Source organism: Melitaea cinxia, chromosome 3, assembly GCF_905220565.1.
Source record: "Melitaea cinxia chromosome 3, ilMelCinx1.1, whole genome shotgun sequence".
Taxonomy (NCBI): Eukaryota; Metazoa; Arthropoda; class Insecta; order Lepidoptera; family Nymphalidae; genus Melitaea; species Melitaea cinxia.
The window spans coordinates 16,893,793-16,916,980 of record NC_059396.1 but is presented as its reverse complement, the minus strand read 5'-3'; the positions used below and the strand labels follow the sequence as shown (position 1 = coordinate 16,916,980).

Here is a 23,188-nt window from a genome sequence, read left to right as displayed (position 1 = left end):
AAAAAAAAAAAAAGGAAAACGGAATTAAAAGTAAGGACAAATAAGAACGGATCACTTCCCTCAGGTTGACCTCCGGAATCGTGTACGAAATAGTCCGCCAGGCCCTGTTGCGAAGCAGCTGATGTCCGTTGTAGTCCCTTTACTTGACCGTTAGCACTAAGTATGTCCTTATGACCTCTTGTAATGACCTTGTAGACTGCTGTAGGCTGTAGTAAGTCCTGTCACGGTCGCCACTTTGTTTGCGATAGATTCAGCAAAACAAAATTAGTAATAATAAAAACTTTATTGCGTATTAAACAGACAATTATTTTAAAATAAGTAAGTAACGTGCGTCGAGTCTCGCGCTCAAAGTTCGACTCCGCGGGGGCCCGGAGGGGGGAAGAAGGACACGGTGGGGCGCGGTGAAGGCGGCGGCGGCGCAGGCCGGTCGCCGTGACGTCGTCGCGCTTGCTTGTGCGCGTACAAATATCTACAGAAATTTTACTGAAATAAAATGTCGTTATGTAATCTTTAGTTTTTTTGACGTAGATCGTAAAAGCTTATAAAATATATCAGCTGGTAGGATTATAAAATTGTACAGTATTTGGTCAAATAAAAAAAATATTATTGTTATTATTCACAGGCCAATTTTTTTATTAGGATATCTTACGTTTTTTGTAGAATAAAGATAATATAATTTTTAATATCTAAACTTATAGGCCAACATTCCCTAACACGCCTGTACAATAACCATTCGAAAACGCTGAAGTGGATTATAGCGAACATTAACGCGGAAAACGCGTCACCAAAAATGTTGGCAAGCGCGAACTGATAGCGTGCAAGTAGATGGGTTTAATGCCCTCCCCATTCCATTGCAAGGCCAAGCAGGGCCGCACTCGGCGTAGCCATGACGATCGTGTGGGCGCGTTGCGAAGAGACGCGGCCCCCTCGCCCGCTACCCCCGCGCCTTTTCGCCTAAATCTTTACCTAAGGACAGGTATCAATTTTAGATGCCGTATAGATGAAGTATTTCACGATTCGTGCGTTATTCAGGTCAAAAATTATGCTTATTACTTATCTCAGCAAAAAAGAGTAACTTGTCTATTTTTAAACTTCATGGCGCTTAAATAACCAAATACAAATATTTTTTTAATAAGATTTCACGAAAAAGTCAGATATTATGTAAGATGTAGGTTACGGTAAAATTAATATTGAACAAAAAATTTCGTAAATGTTTTTTTTATTTGACTCTTCAAATAAGTAAATATTAAGTATGTTGAAATAGACAGATTAAGAATGTATTGATACTTGTTTAATATTTGCACTCGTTATTATATTACGATTTTACCTACAGAGCATTGGTCTCGAGAATATTTACATTGTTTCCCGTTTGAGAAATTTTTGAACATTGACTGCCTCCAGGATAGAGGACCTTGGCCTGTTCGAGGAACAATCTCGAGGGAGCTTCGAAAGGTTTCTCAGAATTTCGATTCTCGATTTCCGTATGAATCAGTCTGTAGGTAATATAATCTACACATATACCGGTTGTTAATAAGTAGTCGTGCTTCGTCTTCTGATCTGCGAGAGGAGTAAATTTAGATAGATTTTTTGATTTTGATTTTATTATGGCTCCTTATTAATGCATATTATAATACAATGTTTTATAGCCTACATTCTGAACAGAGAATGATACTATCTTATACAAGGACAATTTTAAAATTTTCGTTTTTTTGATAAGTGCATTTAATCAATTAAACATCATATATCCTTAATTTATATCTGTAATAGTTACTATACGTTAAACATTTTTTGTTTAAATTTAATAAACTTTTGTATGTATAAAAAAATAAAAATAAAAATGTATGGAAGTGTATTCTTAGTAATCCAATAAAGTTACAAGGTACAATATTAACTTAATCAATGTGATTATACACTAAGCCAATGGAGGGATTACACTTTTTTATTGTGTGCCTGTTAAGCTAAGTATATTTGATTTACTTCCTAAATAGTAATTATTTACATATTTTACTTACATATTTATTTACAAATTTTATTTACATATTTTATTGTTTATCTTTTAGTTTCTGTATTTTGATTAGTGTTGTCCGGTTCAAAAAAATACTATGAACTAGTCTTGCAAAGATTTTACAAATATCTGTATTGAATAATCAAACGATAATTATTCATCCTTATTATAATTTACATAACATCAGAATCGAATAAAGATTAAAATGTGCCACACATCGGTCTCCCTTAAAATATCGATCTAACCTAAATACGCCTAGACAAGCAAGTGCGGCCCTGGCTGCGAAGTACACCAGTAACGCCAAGTCGCAGTTTGCTATTTGCGCTGGGCCTCCGAACTCCGACCGCCTCCCCTCCACCCACTACTCAGTCCGCTCCGATAATTCATATACGGTGGAGACTCGATTATCAGAATAAGTTGCACAGATTCACCACTATCCGATCTGATTATTGAAGAAATATTTTTTATAGTAATATAAAAATTTTCAAATATACCTACAGATAAAAAAAAAAACAATAACGTTGACCTTTAAAATATAAATAAGTTTATGTTGTTACTATTTTTTTTTACAAAAATGTGTCTTATCTTTTACTTCTTTGTAATATATTAAAAAATAATTGTAAACCTATATTAATATCTATTAAGAAATTATAACAAAAAATTAATAATAGTAATAATAAAATGGATAGAAGTAAAAAGAATAATTAAATCCAAATATCCGGATTTTCGATAATTTAAACATTCGACTAGAGTAAGTGTAATCTATTGTATTCTACATTTTTGTCTTAAAATGATAAAATTATTCGCTATCAGTGATACGCTATGCAAATAACGTTGCAACGTGCGTTAACCTTACCTCGAACTGAGCAGTCATTGTGTAGTCAAGGCAATACGCGTTTATTAAGTAAATATCTAATGTATATGTATTATTAATGAAAGGTATATACTATCGTACATTATAAATAGAATGCTGATTATTTTTGTGTCGAAATTAGCAACGAAAAAGAAAAATTACAATTGTTATAAACTTACGAATTTCCTTAAAATAAATAGTATAACGAAACGAAAGAAGGTTGTAAGTGTCCAAGCAACGATTTTTTTATTCAAACAGTTAAATAAAACAGCGTCTATATTATTCTAATTGCTTCGGAATTTTTTTATTAATGAAGGCGAAAAATGATCATTGTTAGCTTATGATGCGGTAAAGAGATGTCGAGATCTTTCTAATTTGTAAATTACTTTGGGGAATGATAAGCTTGCAAACAAATGCTTATGAACCGTCCTCTGACTGTTGAAACTATACTACTGCTACGCTATATATTTTTTTAATTTAAGGCTTTATTTATTATTCTATCTGGCTTATAAAAACATCTCTTAATAGTGTATTATTATTTCTTTATTTAAATCAATATTCAAAATTTCAAATACACAATCTTTCATTCTAAATGGCAAAACAATAACTGAATCAAATGGAGATTACTCCATTTGATTCAGTGGCTAGTAAAAATAAACTAAATGGAGCGACAAATATAATAATACAAACATTTTTTATCGAGACTGTTCGTGTAGTCATGTAGGATTTTTTTCATCAATGATTTGTAATACATTGGTCGAAATAAGAAATTGAGCAACCATTTTTATGAGTCATTAATATTTATGATGCAAAAAAGAAATCAATATATTACAATTAGCGTCTGAGCGTCTACAAGGAGATATCGTTAAGTCCTACACTTTAGATACGTAATTAAAATAATGATTATTTTAACGTTTTCTTGCCTTAAAAAATTAAATTGTTTTTCTTTTGCGCGTATATCGTTTATCTCTCGCAAAGTAACGATTATTGTTTTGCTGTTGTTTTCCGGGTTGAGGCGTGAGTGAGTCATTGTAATTGACAAGCTGCAATAATAAAGAATCTCAGGCTTTCGCTTTAGATAACTTACTAATTATAAGTATATTTTTATTAAGTAATATTTTACTATCGATAAGTTATTATCAGATAAAAATATATTACAAATTATTAAAGTTGAATTCTTAGTCTATGGTAATAATGTTTTTTAATTTTGTTTATATTATCACGAGGTACCTATATTTTTAAGAAACTTTTCTAATTCAATGAATATTTATCGTATTAAACTTTACGATAGTGTTTTGTTGAAAGATGTCAACCAGATATCAATAATTTAGCTACTCTACTAGTCTTATCTATAAAGAAGTTTAGTTAAATTGTTTTTCATCGTTCGATAAAAATACTTTCCTTTCCTACCCTACCTAGTTACCTAGTAGGTTGGTTACCTAGGTAGGAAATCATATCAAAATAAAATATTATACCGGGCATAGTTTGTAAGCAATTTTAAAGTTTTCTATTAATCAACAAAGTATCAAAACTGCTTTGCGTAATACTAATATAAGATCAGACCTACGTGAACGAAGAACGAAGAACGAAGAAGATGCTCAGAAGAACCAGCAAATAAGTCAATAATCACAATTTAAAAAGTTGTTCGTACGTAATTTATGAGTAATTATAAATTCCTACATGACAAGCAGTGTTACTAAACACACTTCTTTCCCTTTTCAACCGACTTCAAAAAGGAGGTTATTCAATTCGACCTTTTTTTTAAATGTATGTTCGGGAATAGCTTCGTCGTTTATGAACCGATTTTGATAATTCTTTTTTTGTTGGAAAGGAGATATCCCAAGTGTGATACCGTGATAAGGAAGCCAGGATCTGATGATGGAATCCCGGAGAAATCGAGGGAAACCTTCGAAAATCGTAGTGACGACTAGTGCGTTTGTTATTTTTTTTTCGTCTACATACGTTGTATTACTTGTCGATGTAATTGAAGTCGGTTTTTTTCGTTTGCGAGCAAACACAATTATTATTAGTAGTTTTTGATATTGAATGCTATTTGTAAAATCCTTTGTCAACTTTTCTTATATATACGGACTTTGCCTGAGGAAGGAAACATTTACTTAGCGAAGTTAGAAACTTTGAGTTACAGTTTTATCTTCTTCTCCTGTTTATACAATCTTTATTACTGTTTTTGTTAAGACAATCAAAATTTTTGTTAACATAGATACAGTGATTTTAGCTTGAATATTTTGCGTCATATTTATCCAATCTATCTTGTTAAAGACACCCTGAAAAAAATGCCAAAAATCCGTACATACTCTTTTTTTATGTAACTAGGTCGGCAAACAAGTGCACTGCTCACCTGATGGTAAGCGATTACCGTATCTTATAGACGTCTGTCTGCAACACCAGAAGCTTCGCAAGCGCGTTGCCGACCCATCCCCAGTCCCCCTCCCCCAGGAGCTCTCACTCAAAAAACTTTTAAAAACCTACAAATCTCTTTTTCGGTGACGTAGCAAGAATATATCGTCATAGTAAAAAATATTCCAAGCAATGTAACTTAGAGTAGGCTTCTATATTATTATTATCCGTGTAGTTCATATAATGGAGAAAGATATGAGTATTTAAAAAAAAAACAGGCTTTTGAAGAAGTTATTTATCTCGTCTTTATTGCGTAATAATTTAAGCAATTGTATATAGCACATTGACAAATTTGAACATCCTCATACATTTTTGGCACTCGCGTTACAATAGGTACATATGAGCGCCTACTATCAAGTGACCTATTTACTGTTCAACTAAATTACCGGGGAAAATATGTGAAAATATATACAAAGTTCAAACACGTTAATAAAACGGTACACACTATTCACAGTGAAGTGAAATTTGTTCAAAATTCAAAGGAATCGATTACAAAGCTAGACTGTTTGCCACAGCATGGAGAATGGAGGTCCTACGTGAAATCACTAGACCTACGTCTTATTAAACGTAAGCGCAGACACTAGACAGGTCAATTTTTTTTATCTATATTTAAAATAAAATATAATTAAATTCGTTTTCGACTTAATTAGTCAATCAGTTCAGCCTGTTGCAGTCCACTGGTGTGTTTTCACAAGTTTACGCTAGACATCCCGGTTTTCCGTAATCCTCGTCCAGCCTCTACCGACAATCTTTAGTAGATCTGGTCGGTGGCAATTATAATTTGTTATATTAATCATCAGTAACGATATTTTAAGTTTTATTTTCATAGACTCCTACCTTTTTATTTACCTACTAAAGTTATATCGTGTAGCGATTATTCTAAAGGTAAAGGAAAACAGATTATTTATTGTAATTGGTTAGATTTTATACAATACTAGCTGTACCATCCTGTATAGTTATAACAGTCGGCTGTTACCTGTAACACAAGCATTAAGTTGCTTACCATAGGAACAGACGACCGTGTGTGTATGTTATATGATATTTATTTATTTATATTTATTTATTTACCATGCGCGTGTTGCTACGCTTGTTTTTGCACAACACTTTGCTGAAGATCATGACATACAAAAATTCATTTTTATATATTTAGATTAGTAATACAAAGAACGTAACTACATATGTTGTAAAATTTAACAAAAAATTGATGACTGTGTTGTGTTATCTTTAGTACTGTGACATTTTCTATAATTTCTCAATAAACTCACTACTGAAATGACTTAACTTTCCTAGCTATCATCATTTCAGCCTATCGCAGTCCACTGCTGGACATAGGCCTCTACAAGTTCGCGCCAAAAAAAAAATTGCGCGAACTTATGTTTGTTGCCCATAGTCACCACGCTGGGCGGGTTGGTGACCGCAGAACTGGCTTTGTCGCACCGAAGACGCTTTCCCACCTATATATAATAATATTTCAAATAATATAAATTACTCTCGAGATTAGCGTGTAACAAACGATTACATAAAATGTTCAGTTTTACGTCATTATTATTTCAATAGTAACGATATAAATATAGTTTTTAGTGTAAATAAAATGTACTTTAAACAAACAACGAAGACAATTAAACAATTATAAATAACTATTCAGACGTTATATTTTACATAAACAATAAAAAAACCTTTTTAATTTATTTCCCTAATGAACTAAACCTAAGTAATACAAATAAAAAGAAAGAACTTTAAATTAGATTAACTTAAATGTCCATACGTTTGTAAGCTTGAGTTGCTTAGGTACTTGAGTATAAAGAGAAAAGTACTAGTAGTATAACTATTTCTCAGCTACGCTTGATTCTTTTATGCATATTGGTTTAACAAATTTTGATATAATATATTTGATATAATTTTGATATAGTTATTGATGAATTCAGGATGAATAAATAAATTACATACCTTGTCAGTTATAATAATAATAATAATAATAAATTTATTTGTGAAAAACACACTGCATCAGGTTAAAATGATATAAAAAGAAAACACATTGTACATAATTTTCAACAAGGACGAGAAAATACAAAGAGGATGCAAACGTACAACAAAACAAAAAAATAGATACAATATAAACTTATCGATTAAAAGTATTTAACTAAGACATTTTTTATATAAGTTCGCAGCATGCCTCACAAAAAGGTGTGACCTCAGTTTAAGTTAGGACTGTTAGTCCTAACACTGGTTTTCAGGACCACCCTAAGTTTTGTAATTAATTTTCATTCATATTTCATTTCATATGTAAATATTTTTTAAATTTTTATTGATTTTATTGTCATTTTTGTTTCTTTTTTTTCACTTGAGTTATGAATCTTCATTGTTGTAATGAATGGGAAGGTAACGGGATAAACAAATGAAATTTGAAATTGGAAAAAACAAAAGCAGAAGAGGAAAAAAAAACAAAAAAAGTTATATTTATAATTATATTGTGTTATTCTGAAGTGCCATGCCATATCCAGTCGTTTTCAGTGCATGTTTTGTCTGCATATAATGCACTTTCGGTCACTGCTGTTTACATCTACCCGCCAGTGAGATTATTTTTATGCAATATTAGTTTTTTGTTAATGGAATGCGATTTGTTGATCTTTTTAAGTTTTAATTTATTGTGTTTTACAGTTTTTTTTTAAATTATTTGTTATGTTTCTGTAAATTGTGAAACGTGAAGAGGTGTGCCTTGTTGTTATGTTTTGCTGTTCTTTTTTTACGATATGAAACTGTTATATTGTAATGATGATATTATGACGTGATTTGATGTAAGTCTGAAACTTTATTTGATATTAATTGATTATTACTTATTTATTGTATTGTCTGATGCAACCATAATTTGTGTAAGTATTAAGTTTACAACGAGTTGTTGAATTTTTTTTGTTCTTGATGTAAAACATTTATATGCAATCTTTTATTTGATCTATATTATGGCCCTATCGATAAAGTTTTAATGTAGGTACTTTTTGTTTTTACTAAGCGCAGCTGTGACTTTTGCATACGGTGTTAGCCTATAAATGGTTGTTGCATTTATGTGTGATGAATTATTTCTAAATGCTAAACGTTTATGAATCGTGGTAAACAACTGTTAGCTAACCTAATACAATAAAAAAAAAATATAAAAAAAATAATATAAAAAAAAATATACATCGCATTAACAACCGCTGTGGTGTAGTGGTGAGAGTAGTCGCATAAAACACCGACCGTTTACGGGTTCGATTCCCGCTTGGGATGGATATTTGAAAAAAGAAACCCATGTCCAGCAATGTGATGTTAAAGTCTAAATAGGTGCGCATCGCATTAATATAAATTTATTTTTTTAAAACCTACTTACATATAATTATTATATATACATATTAACGATTATTTTAATGATTCAGGTAATTTCAATAATTTAGAGCATATAGCTAGCAGAGCTAAAAGTTATTCCTTATTGTAGTTGAAAAATAGTTCTAAAAGTAAAAATTATTAAAATCACGAAAAACACTTCTATACGTCAAAACAAGTGAAATCCGTCTCGCAGACGAAAAATATTATTTAAGATAGTCTAGTCGGTTGTCTGCTGTGATGTCTAAATTCATCATCTGAAAATGGCCCTGGGAAACTCCAGCAAAGGGATCGTTGCTATAGAAACGTTCAGACTCGGGCAGGTCTCAAATTAACAAGCCTTATTGATTATAGACATCAAAATATTCGAAACTGCCATCATTATAACCGTACTGTTCGTTTATTCATAATGCTGTTATTAAATTCTAGGTACGAGTTTTTTATTGGGAATATTACCATCGTTTTTTGTTTTTACTGTCCACGGCTCGTTATTTTTGATACTTTCCAATTAATACAAATTAAAACTGTAAATATATAATAAACTCACTATAATTGTTTTTGAGTGTATTTGTCAAGTGGATTCATACACATTTGGTTAATTTTCGGTAGTTATGTTATAGTAGTAGAACTAAGTACAACTACTAAGAACTAAGTTTATTTATTCATTTATTTGTTATTTGTAAAATAATATTATTCAATGTGTAAAAACTAAATGACAAAAAATAAAATCTAGAAAATAAAATTTAATTTAAAAAATAAGGTAATAGGCTGTGTGATTACGGTAGCAAAGAATATAGCCACCCCCTCCCTTCCCCTGGGTGTCGTAAGAGGCGACTAAGGGATAACACAGTTCCACTACCACATTGGAAGTTAAAAAGCTGACCGATGGCGGGATAACCATCCAACTACTGGCTTTGAAATACACTGACCGAAGGCGGGCAGCAGTGTCTTTGGTGCGACAAAGCCAGCCCTGCAGTCACCAATCCGCCTGCTCAGCGTGGTGACTAGGGGTATAACACATGAGTTCACGCCATTTTGGTGCGAACTTGTGGAGGCCTATGTCCAGCTGTGGACTGCGATAATAGCTGATGTGTAAAAAAAAATAATAAAAAAAAATAGTACCAGGATATTTGTATTATTTCCAGGTGCTTTATTAGTGCTACGCAGCAGATGTTAATACGATTGACTACTCCTGATGTAGCTTATTATAATATTTATAGTATAAGCAGGTAGAAATTTAAATAGACCTTTTAAATTATTTTATACGGGTGGTAACGGATAGTAAAATTCACGACAAGTATTTTATATCACATAAATAGTGTAATAACGTTATATGTTGATAGTATAAGTTTTAAAAGAAAACATTATTTTTTCTTTTTAGTGAATTTAAAATAACGGCTTGTTTTCTAAAGAGTTTTTTTTACTTTAATTTATTTAAAGATAAAAACAAGCAATGCTACAATACAGATTTTTGACGACATTCGAACCAATTAAATGTTCCGTGGTCAACACGAGTCCGCTATTTACGAGTAGATATGTGTCAACCGTCAACCATCATGGCATCACCATATCATCTTACTTCACACACAGATAAGACTTGACCGCGAGGGGTTACAGCATATAAGATATTTGAATTTTGATAAATCTTTATAAACTACAAAGCAACGCAGATATTTGATCAATGTAGCAACATCAAAAATACATGAAACCGGGATCTTCCACTAGTCTCACCGATACAGATCATACGTGCCTCCATTGTTTTTACCTTATTTTTGTGTTTATTAGATAATATGAGATTTAGTTATGAGATAAAATAATAACGATAATGGTATACGACCTTTAAGCAAGTACATGTATCCAACGTATATTATGTAACATGTTCATCTTTCCTATGACATTGATAAGTAAGGCGTCGACGGATTGGAAATTTTTATGTCTTAAGACAAATATGTCTTAACTCCTAACTCAAAATGATAATGTTTGATTTACTAGGTTTTTTCTTAATTTTTTTTTTTTGTACATTAATTACATGTAAAGAAAAATAAATGACGTTGTCACATTTAATTCATCGAGATTTGATTATAACTTTTGGAGTAATCTATGAAAATGCGTATTTACTTGACTATTTCTTTTCGTCTACCTACATTGTGTTACTTGTAGATGTAATTGAAGTCGGTTTTTTTCGTTTGCCAGCAAACACAATTATAGACTTAATATTTAACATTTGAAGCCTTGAAAACTCAGAAGAAAAAGAAAACGAATTGTCTCTCTTACAAGGTTTTAGATTAATTTAATTCTAAAAACAATCTTGTCAACGTTAAACGTACGCACACAATTATATACCACAACAATAATCTTTCTTATAATCTTTATGTAAACATTTCAAAAATGTTTATAAACAAATTCATTGTTTTAACACATGCGCCTTTAAGCTTAATAGAATCATTTAAAAAACTAATAGTAGCAAAGAAAATTACGAGTATCGAATAAGCTTAATAATCTATATATGTACATATAATAAATGGTAGGAAAGTCAAAACTGTACATTGAATATTTTTTTAAAATAATACTTCGGGTGTGATCTACAATCGACATCGAAGCTAAAAATATAGTTTTTAGAATTTATTGTCTGTTTGTCTGTATGTATGTCCGGGATAAACTCAAAAAGTATTGCATGGATTTACTTCAAATTTGGCACGAATATTATTAAGAAATCAGGTCAACATATAGGTTTCATTTTATCACGCTATTACCTACGGGGAACGAGCAGTGAATCTTTATTTCTTCAACGCATTCAACGTGTAATCCAACGACGCATATTTGAATGTTGTTATTGTGTTAATATTAACCATGCTATAAGCTAGCTTCACACTATAAATAAAGACATTCTGTAGTATATTTAGTATCAGCATTGCACCCGTGGGAAGTCGGGGCGGGCCGCTAGTATCAACTAAATAAGCAACTACTATTAGAAAGCAACAGACAAATATTACAATGCTTTTAGTTGTTATTAAAGATTTATTTTTTAAATATTATTTTGTTGTCAGTTTGGTCGTAGCCTAAATGACATTGAAGATTGAGACCTCCCACATAATACGTTTTTGACAACATAAGGATGATCTTATTCTCCTTAACTAAAAGACTTGACTAATATCGTTATTAAAAAACGATCGAATAACATTATATAATTTATTTTAGCCGTTTTATTTCAGCTTCCTTTTTATGTTATAAGAGTAATTTTTTACTGTCCATTTATTATTTATTAAGTTGTGAAAGATTATATTATAATATGAGAAAGATTCCTTAGTTTCTCATACGTAATAATAATACCTACTAATTTGACATAACTGTTGAGGTAGAGATCAAGAAATTTCTTTGTTGAACCTGGGGTAGCTGTATAAAAGATTACAAACTAGTAATATCGCTCTCAAGGAGTTATGATCCGGTGTTGATTAAGTAATCCAAAGCTTTTGGAAATGCGCTACATTGACACCGATAAGGTCGGCAAGTCACATAAGCTACAGTGAGCGTTTACCATTACTTGAACCGTATGCTTATTTGCTACCCTAATGGCATAAAAATAGAAATACCAAATCACTATTACTTTTATGATTTTGGAGAACTAACAATCAACCACATTAAGCTAATAATTAGCATATACATAGGGTACAATATGCAAATACGATTATATGTTACTACACTGTGTTGTCATGTGACAATATCTTTAATGGCTGGAATCTTAATACGTGGTTAATATTTAAAATTCGTTGCGTCAAAACGTCCACACTCAACAGACGACGATATTTTCGAGAAAAAAACGGAATATATGTATAACAATTACAACAGAGTATCGGCGGCACTTTCACGCGTTCAAATTTAGCTGTTAATAAAGTTTTTACGCGAAGAGTTAAACATATTCTCATTTATCATAGCTCAAATACTTTTTTTTTCTATCGCAGGGGAACCCATTTACGGGTGATATCCAGGCCGCCCGGGTAGGCAGTCCTAGACCGTATGTCGGCTTCAGCACTCGAAGGTGCAATACCGACCAAACCCCTGCGAGAGCCTTCAGCCGCTTTAATTGGAGGGTCTGGGATCTGCAGGCAACAGGATCTCTCCAGCGACCGGCTGGCCTCGGCGAAAAGGCCAGATTTCTCCTCCATGAGGACTGTCCGGCTCACCCCTGAACAATCCCGATGCCGCCATGTCTAGCAGGACTGGGTTCCCATCCCGGCTTGACACGAGCACAGGGGCGTTACTGGAGGCGTATTAAGTAGCGCCTCCTACGCACTCCCGATCGTCGCCTGCGGACGGAGGCCTCGTCGGCGGCCTCCTCTCTCATCCGCTCGTCGTTCTCTTTCTGGGACATTACTGTCTCGCAGAAGGAGACCATCGCCGTCCAGGACTCGTCGTCGCCGAGCATCGCGGTGATGACGCTAAGCAGTGACAAGTCCCTTCCGAGGACTGTCGTCAGATCGCGACGCAGCGCCGCCCATCTCGGACACACCTGGAGGGTGTGCTGGGCAGAGTCCACCGCCGCGCCACAATCGTGACATCCAGTTGTCGGCTCCCTTTGGGCCGTCCGACACAAGTATTCACCAAAGTAGCCGTGTCCGGTGAGAACCTGCGTCAGACGGAAGGTGAGGGGCGTATCCACCGCTCAAGGACCGGGCGCAAGGCAGCCGTTACGCGTGTGCCATACGGCTGCTCCGCCAGGTCCTCCGCCCACCTCCGCATTAATGCTTCTTGCCCCATCCGGCGCACCCGTAGGATCCCGTCCAACGTGGGGTTCTTACTGAGAGCCCCCCTACCCAAGACGTATGAGTAGGTCTCGGCAAGGACCTCCGCCACGAGCTCCCACGGGGAGTCGCATAGCTCAAATTTTATTTTGTATTATTAATAATTTTGTTAATAAGTGTCCTGAATGTAGAATTTAAGCCTCTTTATTATCTTGTCCTGATTTCGATTAATTTAAGATGGCGACTATACAAACGCATAAGGAAGTGATCATAAACGATCCATGAATATAAATGGCATTTATATTTTATTGAATAGATAACCTGTTGCACGTACTTGCAAATAGTCATGAAGAATAGAGCCAGAGATCCAAAAAAGTAAAAAAAAAATGAGCTATTCACTTAAAATATAATTATACCGTACCGTTTAATATCTGACTTTATTTTTACATAAATAAAATGTTACCAGCTTAACCATAAGTATAAAATAATACATAAATAAACATAAAATTAACGTATCACACGGTCAAAGGCAACTTATTACCTGTTTTTCAGCTAATACAGATTTCATGTACATTTTTTTATATATTTTTACGTACATATAAATATATTGAATTTTCGGAGTTTAAGAGTTATAAGAAAGTTCTTTTATTTTTTAAACATAGAGTTAAAAGACGGTAGCGACCTTTGAAGCCCTATATCTGAAGGATTTAAGTAATGAAAGTGGTCAAAGAGACCCCACTCTGACTTTAAAAACCTTTTTAACGATTTCGCCATTAGATGTAGCTCTGAGGTTAACGAAAAAATGTTTAATTTTTTATAATGCTGAGTCGAGTTTTCAGTCGTCATTTGTCTAAAAATAGAAATAATCAACTTATTTATATTTTATACAAACATACATGAAGCTGTATTTATAAATTCCTTCCCACCTTGCCTTAGGAAGTGTAGGAGTCGTAGTGTAGTAGGTACAAGAAGTTTTATTTTTGTAAAATATGCATTTTGTTGAATAATTAATCGGCCTTTGTTATTTCTGTCGATCATTATTTTGTGTGTCACCATCACGAATGTTTGCAATTTAAAATGGTATAATTATGTAAAATAATTGACAGTTTTCACACATATAAAAACAAAGTACTAAAAATTATTTTTGAAACAAATTAGTATTAAACAGTAGGTACCTTATGTATTGAATCAAAATCATTAAAGATTACTTAAACTATATCGAAACAAACAGCTGAAAAGTAGGTACAAACAAAAAAAAAAAACGCAAAAACATCAATCATTAATATACAAACAAAAAAAAATTATTAAACCAACATTGTATCATTAATTGTTCTCTTGCTCTGTTCTTAAAACTCGTATTATACGAACGAGCCAATACAGGTACTACGTATAAAATCGCCTAAACATTATGCAATTGGTCGGCTTTTTCGGAGGTGACGTCAGTCGTACACCGGAGGTGGCAGGTTCAGGGTCGGCTAGTTCATAGTTTCGAGTATGGCTTCCATTCGTAAATGACGCAGCATTTATTTGGTATGATGTACTGACATACGTTGCATTGATTGGTACGAAGCAGTTTGATAGTCTATTGTTTTTTGATGGAAATATAATCGGTTTTCGAGTTTAACTCTAAACAAATAGGTACTAACAGTTAGATGTAGCGTTACTTTAAAATTATGAATTTACTGTTAATTATTTGTTTTTATTTTGTCAATTTCCGTAATCGATTTTTGAAATATTAGGTACGTCTTACAATTTTCCTTTACGTAAACAGAGAGTATTACGTTATACATTAGTTTATCAAAAAAAAAAATATTATTATCAATTTCATTTCAAAACAAATGTAATGGGATAATATTAGGAACAGAAATTAACTACCACAATTTTCGTTGTATAATAGCGGATATACTCATTTTATTTTGCTCCTTGTACGTATATTTATACAAATATACCGCAAATCAAGTATTTACTTGATTTGCGTTATGTAACCAAAGTTTTATATAGAAATAGAAACGCACCTGGCGGTTAATTCCATAAATCATCAATCAAAGGTTAAATTATAAGATACTAGATAACACGCTTAAGCACGTTCTTTTTTTAAATTTTCAAACATTTTTAAAAATGCATTACCTATTATTGCTTCCATATTATATTAATACCACAGGCGATTTGTCATACAAACTACAGATCGACAGTCCTGTGACTGCCTAGTAAAACTAGGACGTGGTCCGACGCTGACGGTTTTTTTTCCTTACGAATACTCTTTGATCACTCATTATTCATTCATTCATAATTTCTGAACATTTTATTAATTTTCTTATCTATGTCTATATTTACACTTATTTGCTAGTTATAATATATGTACAGTTATTTGCTAGTTATCATATATGTACACTTATTTCCTAGTTACTATATAAATATATACTTAAATATACACTTATGTTCTATTTACAATATACACTTAGCCTATGTTACTGTTAGTAAGGGTTTTTTTTCGCTTAAGCACGTTAAAGCACTGTAATGATTAATGAATTTTTACTTTTTTTAGGAGATTTAGAATTTATCCATTAGAAACAAAGAAAAAGTTAAATATTTTCAATTTATAATAGGTACTAGCTGTTCCCCGTGGATTCACACGTGTTAAATAAAAAAAAAAAAACCTATAGTCTTCCTCGATAAATGGGCTATTTAACACTGAAAGAATTTTTCAAATTGGACCATTAGTTTCTGAGATTAGCGCGTTCAAACAAACAAACTCTTCAGCTTTATAATATTTAATAGGCATTATTAGTATAGACTAGAAACACCCTTATTATTTATGTATTATATTTTTCAATCACAAATTCCTTTCGAAAAATAAAATTCTCAAATTTAAATTAAGAAAAAAAGTTTTAGTAGTAAAATTTAAAAAAGCAGATTTATTTAATCCATAGGTGGAATCGCGTAATACACCATTATAGGGATATAAAAAGATTTAATAGTCTACGAATACCGGGGAAACCTGTAAAACGAGTATCGTATTAGAAAAGGCAGCTTTGCAAGGACTGTTTAGATACGCACATTGTAAAGAACCTTGTATACTGAAAATTTTTCGCAGTATTTTTTTTTAATTTTTGTACTTAGTGATTACGGAATAAACGTACACGACATTTTTAAAAGCATGTATTTTTTTTTAATTATTTGTAGTTCGAAATGTAGATTCTGCTAAGAATAATCGGCAAGAAATTCAACAGTTATTTTTTATCTCTTACAAAGAGCTATTCTTAACATAATTCAATGTTTTATAATTATAATCTATGTTGCTATTGGATGATATAACTTTTTTTTATAAATACAATAGTGTCAAAATAAAATTTCTTCTGTAGATCTTATATTATAAGATAAAATAAAACATCTTTCCTTTTTAATTGTACTAATATTGATGCACAATTTAAAGATACATGTGCAACTCTTAGTTAGTTAATTTAGCTAATTTTTTATTTGCTATTATCAGTTTTTATGCGCCGCGTTGGTGCAACAGTTACAGCCATGGATTGTACCTGTTGCGCTGGCGGTTGCGGGTTCGATCCCCGCATATGATATACATTTGTATTGGCCATACAGGTGTTTGCCGTGGTCTGGGTGTTTGTGCAGTCCTTGTGGTTCTCCCCACCGTGCCTCGGAGAGCACGTTAAGCCGTCAGTCCCGGTTGTTATTACGTACACCTGTAGTTACTCATGGTAGGGAATATATCCGCCAATCCGCATTGGAGCAGCGTGGTGGATTAAGCTCTGATTCTTCTCCTACATGGGGAAAGAGGCCTATGCCCAGTAGTGGGATATTACAGGCTGAAGCGTGAAGCGTATCAGTTTTTAAGGACACATCACTAAGCCTTATTACTTTTTTACACATATAATAACGTTGGACGAAATTGAATGATTTTTACAACAGCGTATTTATTAAGCGATTTTATTGGTGTATGTAAACACTGCTTTAAACTAAATTTCGAATTAGCAAGATAGGCGTGTTACGATGGAGCTTGATTTAAAATTCTGGATGAAGCACGAGCTAAGGCGGCCGCGATTGTTAATATACGTTTTGTATACTGATAAAATTACAATTAGACCTCTGTATCCTAGAAAAGAACGCCTACTCGCACTGCGTAGAAGGATTTATGCAAAATAATTCTCTTAACCGAGAAATCGAGACAATTATTAGACTATCGATATAAATAGAAACTACGTTTAATTGACACGTTTTTATTTTATGACTCGGTTTTTGAATGCATTAGTGTTGGTTGCTATTCATTTTAAGTGCGCGTGGGTTCACGCTTTGTTTTCGATAATGATTTGTAATTGAAACGTTGCGTAAGATGGAGGGAAATAAAATGTTAAATTTTCAATCAATTATCTGAAAGTAATGATAAATACTTCAGTGTGATGTGAATGTAGTTTTCGTTTTTCAGCGAAGGCCGCAGATGCTACGATCAATATGAGCTGCATGGAAACTGGTTGACGCGGAAGTCGAGAATTTTCCCCATTGCACGTGTGAGCGTGTTTATCTGTGTGCGTGCGGACGGCGTGCAACTAGTCGTCCGAGGTCGCCCACATCTGATCTGTGCAAATTTCGTGCGCTAAGGTCGCTGCCCGTTTCCAGGGTCGCACGGCCGTATCTCTCAATTTTTGCTTGTTAATTATAAAAATAATGTGTTATATAAGCTATGTCTATTTCGCTCGCTCTCGTTAGAACGCGATAAGCCTGTCTCACCACACCGGCACTGCGACGCACACAGCAACGCGTAATAGAAAAATACATCCACGAATTTCGGCTATTCTTTGCGTGTGTGCGTGAATGACGTTATCGTACAATGCGATTACAGGGCTGTACTGGAAACTTTTCTATTTCTTTTTGTTTGATAAGCGAATAGAGTACTTAGCGCGCGAATATGACTATGTAAACTTTATGATGCGTTTCACAATATTTAGATTTATAGCATCGACAAAAATAAAACTTGAATGTTTGTCTTAAAGGTGATTTTGGAAGTGCTATTGTTTGGAAGTGCATATTATATTTAGGTCGTTCAAAATTCGGGTCTGCGCTTACACGTGCCGCGAAGTTGTCCCCTGGATGCGATGTCATTGTATGCAATCATCGCGTATTTGCGCACTAGAGCTTCGTCCCGCGCCCCGTGCCCCCTTCAGCCACGTACACATATTTGAATATATTTGACTCTTATTCTTTAGGATTATGGGCTATTTCGTAGTGCATAATTTTTCAATAAATACATATCGTTGACTGTACTTGCACGCAGGCTACTATATATCATTTTAGGTAGTATGCAAATTGAACAAGCCTTGTTTGTCTGAGTATGGGTCAAGCCACGTTTAACTCTGATACTTTGAAATTTTAATTTAAATTAAATTTATAAATAGGTTCTTGAATTTTGAACATTTGTTTAAATGTGAACTAAGTTTTATGTTTACATTTGATCAAGACAATCTCTCGCGGTTTCGTTCGCATAAAATTTTGACGATAAGTAGTGTTATGTTATGTTATGAATATTCATGATATCTATCTATAGTATATCAATATGTTATCTAATGCAAAAACATTTCAACTGATACAGTTCAGAGATTGGCGCTGTTAAAAAAAAGGAAACTTCTATATTGATAGAGATAATTTAATATAGATACAATAAATGTTTGCTCAGATGATATTGTTTTATAACTTTATTTGCTTGTTTGAAAATGATCCCTTAGGCTTTTTTTAGGATTTATTTATTTTGTAAACGTAGGTGTATAAGTAAAAAATATTTGATTTATTTCATCATTTGTGTTCTGAAATTAATTAAAAAAAAAAAAAAATAAGTAAAATAATCTCATTACGAGTTCTATTCTAATTATTATTTGCCACAAAAAAGTCACACTTATTATAAAATGAAATAATTAGGTTGGGTTTCGTGAAACTTAAAAAGTGTTTACCCCTGTTACCCCTGAACACATCTCCCATAGTTTCGGTTAATGGCAACTGACTACTACCAGTAATGAGTTATCTGATATGAAAAATGATAGCAACCATTATGAGTTGATAAAATTTACAGTTGCGTCAACTAAATTCCCACTACTACTTTAGTTAGTAATTTTTTGAATAATAAATAATAATAATAATAATAATAAGTCTTTATTGCAGAAAATATATTCCATACTATTAAATAGAATTACAAGAACTTATAAGATTTTATTAAAATTATAATTTAAAAAATAATAACAAAAGAAAAATCGTAGCACAGTATTGAAATTCACTGTATAATATATCTTTTTTTTTAATGAAAACTAGAAGTGATTTGAGATGGATTAAGTTAATAAGGAGATGATTGTATTTTAATTTATTTTGTTCTTAAGATCATACATACATAGATAATAGATAAGAGTTGAAAAAAGTTTCTATATAATACAATCATACATTAGCTGTACCCTGCTCGCGTTGCTACGTTTTTTTTTTGTCGTACCAACTCAGAAATTTTGTGGGCTCATGCACAACACTTTATTATTTATTTTATTTTATAAAGCATATAGTAATACATTTTAAAAATTGCTTAAAAAAATATCTAAGCACCATTTAGTTGCTTTCCTGAAGATAATGACATGATCAAATGCATAATTTAGGATTCTATAAAGGACATACAGACAAACATTTATTTTTATATATATAGAAATTTATTTAAATATACATTATTTAAAAATATTTTTGGTCAATAAGGTATATTCGGTACACATTAGGTAACATTAGGTAGGTAGCCGCCCGAAGTTTCGGATACTTTACAGCAACCATGGTCACGGGAGTCCCGTATCTAACCGCGGTAAAATTTGAAAAGATTGTCTCATTATTATGAGTGAATTCGCGTAAACATTAGAAACACAATATCTGTATAATTTTGTTTCATGCAAATCTCGTTCTGACTGTTAGTAACTTGCAATCGGTTCAGCTAAAGTCGCTATGTGCACGAATCACGACTCAACTTATAAAAACTTGTAATAAAATCTAGGAGCTACTTCAGAAGTTTTACTAGCTGAACTTAACTCAAGGTAAAAAAGAGGGAATTTCAAAGGTCCACTCATTTATAACTTGTTTTAGCCCCAGAGTTCCATAGAAGGGGTGGAAATATCGCCGAAGGCAATTTTCGTTCGATTTTACCAAAATCTGTGATACAGACAAATTCGAGTGAGAAGTTGCCTAATAAGTTTCTTCGGTGACGCCTGATAGTGACAGCTTATATCCTGGCTTTACGTAAATACATTTTTATCTAAGGGAATAGAATAAAATTTTGTTAAATACTCAAAAATTAATTTATCGTCAAACTAAATGTTTTGGGATTATGCTAATGATGAAAAGCAACTTTTCATTATGTTATATATTAAAATCATATTAAAAAATTTTTAATTATACGCTACGAATGGAGGTAGCTTCACTTTACCTATAATTAATTTATTAACAAAGAGTATAATTAAATTTACAAAATGATTTAAAAATGCTTTTGAAGCCTTACTGACTTTATTTTTTGCTTTAATTTTGCTTTCAATTTTTTTCTTACTTAGAGATGAACAAAAGCGTTACTAAACGAAGACTATAATATGGTATTTTTTTTTGTACATTAAAAATAAATATATTTTAAATAATATTATATGAAATATATTTTTTTTTGTTACAAACAGATTTACTTCTATGTTCATACTCATAAAGTACTAGCTGTACCCTGCGCGCGTTGCTTCGCTCTTTTTTTTATAATTTATACTAACGAGCCGCCCCGGCTTCGCACGGGTGCAATGCTGATACTGAATATATTATAGAATGTCTTTATTTATAGTGTGAAGCTAGCTTATAGCATGGTTACTAACATAATAACAACAACATTCAAATATGCGTCGTTAGATTACACGTTGTTACAGAATGCGTTGAAGAAATAAAGGTTCATTGCTCGTTCCCTGTAGGTGATAGCGTGATAATATGTAGCCTATATGTTGACCCGACTTCTTATAATATTCGTGTTAAATTTAAAGTAAATCCATGCAGTACTTTTTGAGTTTATCCCGGACATACATACAGACAAACAGACAAACAGACAAAAATTCTAAAAGCTATTAAGCAGGCACATATATTTTTCGGCGATTCATTTTTATTTAAATAGATTTGCATGTGCTCTAATTAATTAACAATAGTTTGTCGTCATCAAGCTATGTTCGCACTCTACGTAAACAAAGAACTAGGATTTAGTGCGTTGAAATGATTATGTTAAGTCAAGGAGGTACATCGATTACGTATCCAAATATATCGGTAACACATTGTGTAGTAAAAACAAAGAAATACAATAAGTAAGTATTTTTGAGCTGCCCATCGGCAGTAATCGTACTTTTGACTCCAGGGTGCGGTTTTGATTCCCGCTCCCTCTCTGGAACAGTTTGTGTATGTGTAATGAATTTATTTAAAAAAAAAGTATGATATTTTTTTTACAATTCTACTGTACTTACTATATGATAGGGTTTGAATATAAAGTGAGGTTGTACGATGTTTTCATTTAATTTTTTTTAATCATTTTAAGGACGTACCAATATACCTTTACATATTTTATGGCCTCTTTGGTGAAACCGAAAATGTTTGTCACAACACATTACAATTTTATTATGTTGGATCACCTATGCGGTTCCATCTACGTTGTACTTCGATATTCTTAATATAGCTTATGTTTATACTAATACTCTCTTCTCTTTCTCTCCCTCTCTCTTTCTCTTTATTGAGAAAATTTGATGAGAATTAGAGCTGAATGTAATATAATGTTACAGAAGATTACATTCAAAGAATACTGCTCTCATATATACTCTGTATTGTGTTCTATTACTAAGAAATCCAGCCAGAGCTTTTGAGGGTGCATTGTGTCGTCAGCGGATCGAGGGTCAATAACGCAATTGAGATGCTCCCGGTGTTGCAGCTGTACATAGACATCATCAGGCAGGCTGTACACTTGTTTATGCAGTATAAAAACACATATTAGATAAGCCAGCTGCAAAGTATAGTGGTTTAGTACACTTGGAAATGTCTTTCTCCAGCAGTGAGCTGTTAAGAAGCTGTTAACGTATATAAAAACAAACAAACAAAGCAAAATTAATGCTGTTTAGTATTATTGTATACTCGTTGACCTGGCGAACTTGATAGCGAAATATAGTTTTTCGTGAATATATACATAGGTAATTAGGTATATCTTATATATAAAATTTTCGTGTCACAATGCTAGGGTACAATACTCCTCCGAAACGGCTGGACCGATTTTAATGAAATTTTGTGAGCATATCGGGTAGGTCTGAGAATCGGCCAACATCTATTTTTCTTACCTCTAAGTTATCTAGGGCGGGTGAAGGGGGTTAAATAACATATATAACAAAACAACGTTTGTGGGGTCAGCTAGTAATTATATATATTTTAAATTTTCTATTACAATAACCTTGTGCTACAAAAACAAATACAAAAAATACAAAAGAATTATCGAATGTTTTTGTGCAGTCGTTTGGAAGTTATGCGCGTACATTTCAGTGATTTTTTAAGTATCAAGTCCGAGTACAAAGAAAAAACTTAAGATTTTTTAAATAATGTTATTAAACAATAGTTACGCCGTCATTCCAATTACTATAGGTGTCGAATTGAAGAAATAAATAATTATTATTGTAAATAAATTTTCAACGTAATATATTGTATATTGTAAAGGTTTTCGTAATGTTTAAATTTTATTGAAACATTATTTGTCTTCATGAATCCAAAACATTTACGTTGATATCAAACAAAGGTTACTAGTAC

At 32.5% G+C, this 23,188-nt stretch overlaps 1 long non-coding RNA gene across 1 annotated transcript; it reads right to left on the bottom strand.

Moving 5' to 3' along the window:
- Window positions 1–271: 271 nt before the first annotated feature.
- Window positions 272–15,261, bottom strand: LOC123669242. Its single transcript, XR_006745717.1, has 3 exons — window positions 15,248–15,261; window positions 12,544–12,548; window positions 272–469 (listed from the first exon to the last, which is right to left on the bottom strand). It is a non-coding gene; the product is annotated as an uncharacterized LOC123669242 (long non-coding RNA).
- Window positions 15,262–23,188: the final 7,927 nt, after the last annotated feature.